Raw genomic sequence first — 11,931 nt, 5'->3', positions numbered from 1 at the left:
ACCTCACCTTCTGGATGATAGCGGGGTGTAACAGGCAGTGGCTCGGCTTGGTTGTTGTCCTTGATGATCTTTTGTTTCCGTGACATTGGGTGTGGACATTTGGTGACATTGGGTGTGTAGGTGTCCCTGGAGAGCAGGTAGTTTTCCCCGTGACGCGTTGTGCACCTCACTACCCTCTGGAGCAGCCTTATGGTTGTGGGCGGAGCAGTTGCCGTACCAGGCGGTGATACAGCTCTACAGGATGCTCTCGATTGTGCATCTGTAAAAGTTTGTGAGTGTTTTATGGTGACAAGCCAAATTTCTTCAGCCTCCTGAGGTTGAAGAGGCTCTGCTGCGCCTCTCACCACCGACTGTCTGTTGGGCTGGACTATTTCAGTTTGTCCGTGAGGTACACCGAGGAACTTAAAACTTTCCACCTTCTCCACTACTGCCCGTCGATGTGCATAGGGGGTGCACCCTCTGCCTGTTTCCTGAAGTCCATGCATTCATCTCCTTTGTTTTGTTGACGTTGAGTGTTAGGTTAATTTTCCTGACACCACACTCCGAGGCCCTCACCGGCCTCCCTGTAGGCCGTCTCATCGTTGTTGGTAATCAAGCCTACCACTGTAGTGTTTCGTCTGCAAACTTGAATGATGAGTTGGAGGCTTGCATGCACGCATCGTGGGTGAACAGGGAGTACGGGAGAGGGCTTGAGAACGCACCCTTGGGGCCCCAGTGTTGAGGATTCAGCGGGTTGGAGATGTTTTTTCCTAACTCACCACCGGGGGCGCCCCGTCAGGAAGTCCAGGACCCAGGTTGCACAGGGCGGGGTCGAGAACCCAGGGTCTTGAGCTTAATGACAGTTTGGAGGTACACTATGGTCGTTAAATGGTTGAGCTGTAGTCGATGAACAGCATTCTTACACAGGTATTCCCTCTTGTCCAGGTGGTTAGGGGACAGTGTGCAGTGTGATGTGATTGCGTCGTCTGTGGAACCTATTGGGGCGGTAAGCAAATGAGTGGGTCTAGGGTGTCAGGTGGGTGGAGTGATATGATCCTTGACTATTTCTCAAAAGCACCTCATGATGACGGAGTGAGTTGCTCACGGGCGATATCCATTTAGCTCAGTTACCTTTAGCTTATCTTGGGAACTGGAACAATGGTGCCCCCTGATGCATGTGGGAACACAGACTGGGATACGGTGATCTGAATATGTCCGTAAAACACACCAGCCAGCTGGTCTGGCACATGCTCTGAGGCACGCGCTATGAATGCCGATCTGGGCCGACAGCCTGCGAGGGTTAACGCGTTTAAATTTTTTACTCACGTTTTGGCTGCGGTGAAGGAGAGCCCGCAGGTTTTGGTAGCCGGCCGTTGTTGTTGGCACTGTATTGACGTCAAAAGCGAGCAAAGAAGTTGTTTTAGTTTGTCTCGGGAGGCAGGGACATTGTGGTCCGCGATGGGGCTGGTTTTCTGTTTTTGTAGTCCGTGGATTGACTGTAGACCCCCCCCCCCCATGCCACATACCTCTCGTGTCTGAGCCGTTGAGTTGCGACTCTGCTTTGCTCTATACTGACGCTTAGTGTTTGATTGCCTTGCGGAGGGGAATAGCTACACTTGTATTTTGGTTATGTTACCGGTCACTTGCCCTGATTAAAAGCAGTGGTTCGCACTTTCAGTTTGCACGAATGCTGCCATTCAATCCACGGTTTCTGGTTGGGAGGGTTTTAATAGTGCTTGTGGGTACAACATCACCGATGCACTTGCTAATAAACTCGCTCACCGAAATCGGCGTATTTTCATTCAATGTTGTTGTCCGACGCTATGCGGAACATATCCCAGTCCGTGATCGAAGCAATCTTAAGCGTGGAATCAGATGGGTCTCACCAGCGTTGAACAGAACCTGAGCATGGGCCCCGTTTCTTGTTTGAGTTTCTGTCAAAGGCTCGGAGCCAACAAAATGAGTCGTTGGTCAGATTTTCCGAAGGAGGGCAGGGCAGGGCTTTGTATGCATCGCGGAAGTTAGATAACAATGTCCAGATTTTCCCAGCCCGGATAGCGCCCATTGATATGCTGATAAAATGTAGGGAGTTCTTGTTTTCAGACTTAGCCTTGTTAAAATCCCCACCTACAATGAATGCAGCCTCAGGATATGTGCGTCCAGTTACATAGAGTCCAATGAAGTTCATCCAGGGCCATCAATGTGTCTGCTTGGGGATATATACGGCTCTGATTATAATCGAAGAGAATTCTCTTGGTAGATAATGCGGTCGACATTTGATGTAAGGAATTCTAGGTCAGGTAGGAAAAGGACCTGAGTTCCTGTATGTTGTTATGATCACACCCGTTCTCGTTAATAATAAGGCATACACCCCTGCCCCTACTTCTTACCAGAGAGATGTTTGTTTCTGTCGGCGCGATGCGTGAAGAAACTAGGTGGCGTACCGACTCCGATAGCGTGTTCTCGAGTAAGGGCCAAGTTTCCGTGAAACAAAGAACGTTTACAATCTCTGATTTCTCTGGAAGGGCAAACCCTGCTCGGATTTCGTCTACCTTGTTGTTCAAGGACCTGGACAGTTGGCGAGTAGAAACTTCGGAGCGGTGCGCATGTGCTCGTCTACGGAAGCCTGACCAGAAGGACCGCTTCTTTCTGCCCCTCCTGCGCGCCGTTGTTTTGGGTCGGCTGCTGGGATCCGATCCATTGTCCTGGGTGTGCGTCCAAACAGAGGATCGCTTCGGGAAAAGTCGTATTCCTGGTCGTAATGTTGGTAACCGTACGTTGCTCTTATATCCAATAGTCCTCCGGCTGTATGTAAATAAAAACTTAAAGATTTCCTGGGGTAACAATGTAATTTAATAATACATAAAAAAAACGAAATACTGCATAGTTTCCTGAGAACGCGACGGTGAAGGGCGCCCACTCTGTCGGCGCCGGATTAAAAGGACAATCAATGAGAGTGAATGAGAGTTCATTAAAGACTCGAGAGTGTCTAAGTCCACACGGTACTACCATTATAAGAACAGAAGGAGGCTGAAAAGACTGGGGTATTTTAAGATGGAAGCAAGAAGCAAAGAGAGTAAGTAACAGAGCAAGTTGTTTTGTCCTTCGCCCATCCTTCTCTCCTCCTTGCTGTGTTTCCAGATGGCCATCTCATCTTAGAGAGAACAGAGGACGTGACCTCTGTCAAAAACTCAGACAAATGTCTGCCTATTGGTAGACACTACTCACCTACCACAACAGTCTCCATATTAGACACTGGACAGCAGGGGCCTGAGGCATTAAAGGTTACACACTGACCACACACCACACACCACGCACGCATCAATCAAGCACACTCTGCACACTCACACACCCAACACACCTCTCAGATTCCACAATTTGAGGTCTCTGTCTATTCTTCTCCTCTCGTTGACTGTTAATAGCTGGATTTTATTCCATTGTTTGTCTGCTAACAGCAGCCCCAGTATGTAACAGCCCACTGATGTGACATGACTGGGCCAGAATTGGGCCTATTAATGGAATGGGCTGCCGTAAAGCTGGCTATACGACCAGGAGAATGGGGACGGAAAACCTACTATACCCCAAACAGAGCCACACTGTCTGGGGAGAGGAGGGGCGAAGTGAGGATGAAAGAAGAGGACGGGGGGGTGAAGAGAGATGGTCATAGGTAGGAGGGAAGGCCACTGTGTTCTTTACGTAATTACAGAGATAAAACACCGGGAGATAGTAGAGATAGCAATTCCCACTAATCAATCAATCCAGTCAATCCAGTCTGACACTCTGACTTCATCATCAAATCAAGCAGGTCTGGGCTGTAAACATATGGACACGAGCCAGTCAGCAGACAGAATCAGAGAAAAAAGAGAGTAAGAAGGAGTGAAAGAGAGGAGCGAGTGAGAGAGGAGAAAAGGAGAAAGAGAGAACAAGGGAAGACGGGCAGAAGAGAGAAAGAAGAAGAAGCAGAGGGAAAGGCGAAATGGAGAGGGGGTAGAAAGAGGAGAACGGAGATGTAGAGTGAGAGGGTGGCTCCAACAAGCACAGCTGACAGTCAAAATAGGACATTTAAAATGTTCTTTTAAAAAGATGATTGGACTTCTTACTGCTAGCCAGCAAAACTGAAAAAATGACATTGCTGTTTAGAATTAATTTGACTTCCTTGTGCGCCAAAGAGAATTGGATGTCGTACGATAATGAACAGGGCAAAAAGAGGATAATTTTTTTTTACGTTTCCAATATACTGTACAAATCCAGAATAAAACTTTCTCAAATTGAGGGTTATAGTTTGGCAGCAGTGAGTGAGTTTTGGTGTGTAGGCCTATTGGGAGTGGGTGTAGAGTGCGACCTGTGCTGAGATGAGTGTTTTGGATGAGAAAGATACTGTACTGTATAGCCAAAATGACCCTCATTAAAGGCATGCGTGCATGTGTGTGGTCTGTATCCCTCGAAACATTCCATGCATGAACTAGTCAAACACACAACTGACCCTTAAGAACAAATCCAATTATAACCTCACGGGATATTGTTCTCTCTTTCAGGAACGACCGAGAGATAATGAAGGTAATGCAGAACAGTAATCTCTCTCTGCTCCATTACACTCAGTCCCCCCAAGCTAGCACCGTGCTACATTAGCTTAGCATACAGGAGCAAGGTAGCATTTCCCACAGCCGCCACTTTAGCTTAGCGCACATCACATCTCCCACTGTCAATGCAGTTAGGCAGTTAGTGACGCAACAACACCCCCCAGTATGCTAGCAATCTAGGCGTTGCTACATTGCGGCTTCCAATGGGAGATTGTTGAATATCTGGATGAGCTTGAAGAGGATTTTCATGATGAGCTTCGTCCACTTGACCCAAACCCTATAAAACTACAGCTGCATTCAACACATTCGTCAACCGATCACCCCACTCTTGGAGATGGTGTCAATGGGTGAATCATGCTAGCCTCTGAAACGCACCACTAAGGGAACAGCAGCAGACAAAAGGCTATAGGACACACACACACAGCGCAAGTACACATGCGCCAGACAGACACACACATATACAAAACACCACACTGGAGTGTTGCGTGTATATGGCGATAACATGTTGTGGACTTTCACCAAACTGGCATCAGGGGATCAGATGGTGTTAAAAGGGGATGTTCACACACACACACACTCTCTTCCCACATTCATACACAACTGACTGAATCCCATCCCCTTGTGTTTCCAGTGTGTGTGTGTGTATTAACCCTATCTCAAAAACCTGAGCCCTAACCCGCCAGAATGAATGCCTAAACTTAAAATGTCCATAAAAACGTCACATTTCGAAAGGAGACTGAGTTCCTGTTGGTTCACACACAAACACTTCGTACGATGTGAACATGTATTCAAAAAAGAACCTGGGGTTGACATTGTACCAGAGAATTGTCGCTTGAAGTCGCCCCTCCCTCACTATTGCAATTAGGCTAAAAATTCTCTTTCTCATCAAGAGAGCATCCCTGATCATCCCTATCGCCACTGATCTTTATGGCGGACTAACTTTTTGATTTTTGCTTATTGATACTTAATTACATTACTTTTACTTGGTGACTTCACTTTTACTTTCAGTAATTCTAATTTTCTTTTACTCAAGTATGACAAATTGGGTGCTTTTTGTACCCACTGCATGTTTCCTTCTCCCTGCACCTGCTTTTTCTCCCTTTCTTTTATACTTTAGTGTGCGTCCCCAGAACAAAACAGCACAAGTCAATTTACTTTTACTTCCTTTCACCTCCACCGTGAGCGAGTGACTGAGTGTGTGTAGTTTGTCTTGTTCTCTTCAGGCCCTCCCCTGTAACAAGGCAAATATTTATTTATAACTTAACCAATTCAAATGGGAAAAATGAGTCATAGTGGCAGAACAAGCAAGGAGTGGATAGCGAATTGCGTGGAGCAATAACTTCAATTCGCCTTTTCGCACTTCCTTCAATACTACACCATTTTTGTTTAAAGTTGGCCAAAGGGTAAAGTTTACAAAACTTACTCCACTCTGCTTCGTAACATATTACTAGTTTTGGAACAGAAAAACTGTATTGGGATTCAAACGTTTCATTATGAGAAAATCTGCAGAATGTCGGCCAAAATCCATCTCGTTCCATCTTCTCCCCACTGCCGGCCACTGGGCTTTCCTCTTTCATACCCATATTTGGTAGTGAGTAGAAAAGCCAAACGCAGAGGCTTCACATTTATACATCCGGTGAATATCTGTCTCATTGTTCTATCTGTGACCGAAGTGTAATGTAAACAAGGTGTATAAAACACACAGGAGAGCTTTACCATGTAATAACCATGGAACACCGGTAACTTGTAGTCTGGTTAGAAGTAGGTGAGAGGGCCTTAGTCTTGTTCATGCCACTACCAGAACACCCAACAAAACCCCAGTCACACATGGTTCTGTACCTTGCTATTAGCCATATAAATATAGACCACATACACAGAGGGTATAAAGGGAACAGAGGCAGAGAAGTTTTGAAGCGATGCAGCTGTACCTTACCACACCACTATCGCCATGACTATACCCACACATGCCATGCAAGTTTTTTTAGACCAGGTTAAAGTGCATATGAAACCAATTCAACATCATCAATATTAACACTACCATAGGGAGAGAGATGGTTCTGCGGCTCTTTCACAAATACAAAGAGACCCCACAGAGCAACACAATTAGACCCAAACCAAATCATGAGAAAACAAAAAGATACTTGACATTGGAAATAATTATTAAAAAACAGAGCAAACTAGATGCTATTTGGCCCTAAACAAGAGAGTAAACATTGGCAGAATACCTGCCACTGTGGGACGACCCAAAATTAAGGAAGTTCTTACACAGGTATTCCTCTTGTCCAGGTGGGTTAGGACAGTGTGCAGTGTGATTGTGATTGCGTCGTCTGTGGACCTATTGGGGCGGTAAGCAAATTGGAGTGGGTCTAGGGTGTCAGGTAGGGTGGAGGTGATATGATCCTTGACTAGTTTCTCAAAGCACCTCATGATGACGGAGGTGAGTGCTACGGGGCGATAGTCATTTAGCTCAGTTACCTTAGCTTTCTTGGGAACTGGAACAATGGTGSCCCTCRTGATGCATGTGGGAACAGCAGACTGGGATAAGGGTGATTGAATATGTCCGTAAACACACCAGCCAGCTGGTCTGCACATGCTCTGAGGACSCYGCTATGAATGCCGTCTGGGCCGYCAGCCTTGCGAGGGTTAACGCGTTTAAATGTTTTACTCACGTTGGCTGCGGTGAAGGAGAGCCCGCAGGTTTTGGTAGCCGGCCGTGTRGTTGGCACTGTATTGACGTCAAAGCGAGCAAAGAAGTTGTTTAGTTTGTCTGGGAGCAGGGACATTGTGGTCCGCGATGGGGCTGGTTTTCTTTTTGTAGTCCGTGATTGACTGTAGACCCTGCCACATACCTRTCGTGTCTGAGCCGTTGAGTTGCGACTCMGCTTTGTCTCTATACTGACGCTTAGCTTGTTTGATTGCCTTGCGGAGGGAATAGCTACACTGTTTGTATTTGGTCATGTTACCGGTCACCTTGCCCTGCTTAAAAGCAGTGGTTCGCACTTTCAGTTTTGCACGAATGCTGCCATCAATCCACGGTTTCTGGTTGGGGAAGGTTTTAATAGTWGCTGTGGYTACAACATCACCGATGCACTTGCTAATAAACTCGCTCACCGAATCGGCGTATTCATCAATGTTGTTGTCCGACGCTATGCGGAACATATCCCAGTCCACGTGATCGAAGCAATCTTGAAGCGTGGAATCAGATTGGTCGGACCAGCGTTGAACAGACCTGAGCATGGGCCGTTTCTTGTTTGAGTTTCTGTCAATAGGCTGGGAGCAACAAAATGGAGTCGTGGTCAGATTTTCCGAAAGGAGGGCAGGGCAGGGKTTTGTYTGCYTCGCGGAAGTTAGAGTAACAATGGTCCAGGATTTTTRCCGCCCGGYTAGCGCCATRGATATGCTGATAAAATGTAGGGAGTCTTGTTTTCAGACTAGCCTTGTTAAAATCKCCASCTACAATGAATGCAGCCTCKYGATATGTGGTTTCCAGTTTACATAGAGTCCAATGAAGTTCATCCAGGGCCATCYATGTGTCTGCTTGGGGGGATATATACGGCTGTGATTATAATCGAAGAGAATTCTCTTGGTAGATAATGCGGTCGACATTTGATTGTAAGGAATTCTAGGTCAGGTGAGGAAAAGGACTTGAGTTCCTGTATGTTGTTATGATCACACCACGTCTCGTTAATCATAAGGCATACACCCCTGCCCCTACTTCTTACCAGAGAGATGTTTGTTTCTGTCGGCGCGATGCGTGAAGAAACTAGGTGGCTGTACCGACTCCGATAGCGTGTCTCGAGTAAGCCAAGTTTCCGTGAAACAAAGAACGTTACAATCTCTGATGTGTCTCTGGAAGGCAACCCTTGCTCGGATTTCGTCTACCTTGTTGTCAAGACACTGGACGTTGGCGAGTAGTAAACTCGGAGCGGTGCGCATGTGCTCGTCTACGGAGCCTGACCAGAAGACCGCTTCTTCTGCCCCTCCTGCGCGCCGTTGTTTTGGGTCGGCTGCTGGGATCCGATCCATTGTCCTGGGTGGTGGTCCAAACAGAGGATCCGCTTCGGGAAAGTCGTATTCCTGGTCGTAATGTTGGTAAGTGACGTTGCTCTTATATCCAATATGTCCTCCCGGCTGTATGTAAATAAAAACTTAAGATTTCCTGGGGTAACAATGTAAGTATAATACATAAAAAACGAAATACTGCATAGTTTCCTGAGAACGCGACGTGAGGCGCCCACTCTGTCGGCGCGGATAAAAGACAATCAATGAGAGTGAATGAGAGTTCATTAAAGACTTCGAGAGTGTCTAAGTCACACGGTACTACATTATAAGAACAGAAGGAGGCTGAAAAGACTGGGGTATTTTAAGATGGAAGCAAGAGCAAAGAGAGTAAGTAACAGAGCAAGTTGTTTTGTCCTTCGCCCATCCTTCTCTCCTCCTTGCTGTGTTTCCAGATGGCCATCTCATTCTTAGAGAGAACAGAGGACGTGACCTCTGTCAAAAGCTCAAGAAATGTCTGCCTTTGGGTAGACACATACTCACCTACACAACAGTCTCCATATTAGACACTGACAGCAGGGGCCTGAGGCATTAAAGTTACACACTGAGCCACACACACACACTCACGCACYCATCCAATCAAGCACACGCATGCACACRCACACACCCACACACTCTCAGATCCACATGAGGTCTCTGTCTATTCTTCTCCTCTCGTTGACTGTTAATAGCTGGATTATTGCCATTGTTTGTCTGCTAACAGCAGCCCAGTATGGTAACAGCCCACTGATGTTGACATGACTGGGCCAGATTGGCCTATAATGGAATGGCTGCCGTAAAGCTCTATACGACCAGGGYGAATGGGAGGAAAACCTACTATACCCCAAACAGAGCCACACTGTCTGGGGGAGAGGAGGGGTGAAGTGAGATGAAAGAAGAGGAGGGGAGGGGTGAAGGGAGAGATGGTCATAGGTAGGGAGGGAAGGCCAGTGTTTCTTTACGTATTACAGAGATAAAASACTCGGGGAGATAGTAGAGATAGCACTTCCCACTAATCAAGCAATCCAGTCAATCAGTCTGACACTCTGACTCATCATCAATCAAGCAGGGTCTGGGCTGTACATATGGACACGAGCCAGTCAGAGACACGAATCAGAGAAAAAAAGAGAGTAAGAAGGAGAAAGAGAGAGCGAGTGAGAGAGGGAGAAAAGGAGAAAGAGAGAACAAGGGGAAGACGGGGGCAGAGAYAGAAAGAAGAGTAAGCAGAGGGAAAGGGAAATGGAGAGGGGGTAGAAAGAGAGAACGGGAGATGTAGAGCGAGAGTGGTGGCTCCAACAAGGCACAGCTGACAGTCTTAAAATAGACATTAAAATGTTTCTTTAAAAAGATGATGACTTCTTACTGCTAGCAGCAAAAACTGAAAAAATGACATTGCTGTTTAGAATTAATTGACTTCCTTGTGCGCAAAGAGAGATTGGATGTCGTCACGATAAGTGAACAGGGCAAAGAAGAGGATAGATTTTTTTTTTACGTTTCCAATATACTGCACAAATCCAGAATAAAACTTCTCAAATGAGGGTTATAGTTTGGGAGCAGTGAGTGAGTTTGGTGTGTAGGCCTATTGAGTGGGTGTAGAGTGCGACCTGTGTGAGATGAGTGTTTTGGATGAGAAAGATACTGTACTGTATAGCCAAATGACCCTCATTAAAAGGGCATGCGTGCATGTGTGTGTGTCTGTATCCCTCGAAACATTCCATGCATAACTAGTCAAAACACACACACACACTGCCCTTAAGAACAATCCAATTATAACCTCACGGGATATTGTTCTCTCTTCAGGAACGACCGCAGAGATAATGAAGGTAATGCAGAACAGTAATCTCTCTCTGCTCCATTACACTCATGTCCCCCAAAGTAGCACAGTGCTACATTAGCTTAGCATACAGAGCAACGGTAGCCATTTCCCACAGCCGCCACTTTAGCTTAGCGCACATCACATCTCCCACTGTCAATGCAGTTAGCAGTTAGTGACGCAACAACACCCGCACCAGTATGCTAGCAATCTAGGGTTGCTACATTGGGCTTCCCAATGGGAGATTGTTGAATATCTGGATGAAGTTGAAGAGGATTTTCATGATGAGCTCGGTCCAACTTGACAACCCTATAAAACTACAGCTGCATTCAACACATCGTCACCGATCCACCCCACTCTCTGGAGATGGTGTCAAGTGTGAATCAATGCTAGCCTCTGAACGCACCACTAAGGGAACAGCAGCAGACAAAAGGCTAGGACACACACACACGAGCGCAAGTACACATGCGCAGACAGACACACACATATACAAACACACACTGGAGTTTGGTGTATATGGCGATAACATGTGTGACTTTCACCAAACTGGCAGTCAGGGTATCAGATGGTGTTAAAAGGGGAGGGTTCACACACACACACACTCTCTTCCCACATTCATACACAACCTGACTGAATCCCATCCCCTTGTGTTTCCAGTGTGTGTGTGTGTATTAACCCTATCTCAAAACCTGAGCCCTAACCCGCCAGAATGAATGCCTAAACTTAAAATGTCCATAAAACGTCACATTTCGAAAGGGAGACTGAGTTCCTGTTGGTCACACACAAACACTCTACGATGTGAACATGTATTCAAAGAACCTGGGTTTGACATTTACCAGAGAATTCGCTTGAAGTCGCCCCCTCCCTCCACTAATTGCATTAGGCTAAAATTCTCTTTCTCTCTCTCATCAAGAGAGCATCCCTGATCATCCCTATRGCCACTGATCTGGCYGACTAACTTTTGATTTTTGCTTTTGATACTTAATTACATTACTTTTACTTGGTGACTTTCACTTTTACTTCAGTAATTTTCTAATTTTCTTTTACTCAAGTATGACAATTGGGTGCTTTTTSTACCACTGCATGTTTCCTTCTCCCTGCACCTGCTTTTCTCCCTTTCTTTTATACTTTTAGTGTGCGTCCCAGAACAAACAAGCACAAGCAATTTACTTTTACTTCCTTTCACCTCCACCCGTGAGCGAGTGACTGAGTGTGTGTGTTTGTCTGTTCTCTTCAGGCCCTCCCCTGTAACAAGGCAAATATTATTTATAACTTAACCAATTTCAAATGGGAACAAATGAGTCATAGTGGGCAGAACAAGCAAGGAGGTGGGCATAGCCGAATTGCGTGTGAGCAATAACTCAATTCGCCTTCGCACTCCTTCAATACTACACCATTTTTTTTTTAAAGTTGGCCAAAGGGTAAAGTTTACAAAACTTACTCCACTCTGTTCGTAACATATTCTAGTTTTGGGAACAGAAAACTGTATTGGGATCAAACGTTTCTTTGATGAGAAAATCT

The 11,931-nt window shown here is 46.0% G+C and overlaps 1 long non-coding RNA gene across 1 annotated transcript in view; it reads right to left on the bottom strand.

Annotated features, from left to right (window-relative positions):
* The window catches only part of LOC111973892 (uncharacterized), a 70,899-nt gene that overhangs the window by 33,080 nt on the left and 25,888 nt on the right, over positions 1-11,931 (bottom strand). The gene's annotated exons all lie outside the window — the stretch shown is intronic.

The sequence above is a fragment of the Salvelinus sp. IW2-2015 genome, linkage group LG15 (assembly GCF_002910315.2).
Source record: "Salvelinus sp. IW2-2015 linkage group LG15, ASM291031v2, whole genome shotgun sequence".
Taxonomy (NCBI): Eukaryota; Metazoa; Chordata; class Actinopteri; order Salmoniformes; family Salmonidae; genus Salvelinus; species Salvelinus sp. IW2-2015.
Note: the sequence above shows the minus strand (reverse complement) of the source record. Positions and strands in the feature narration are given on the sequence as shown.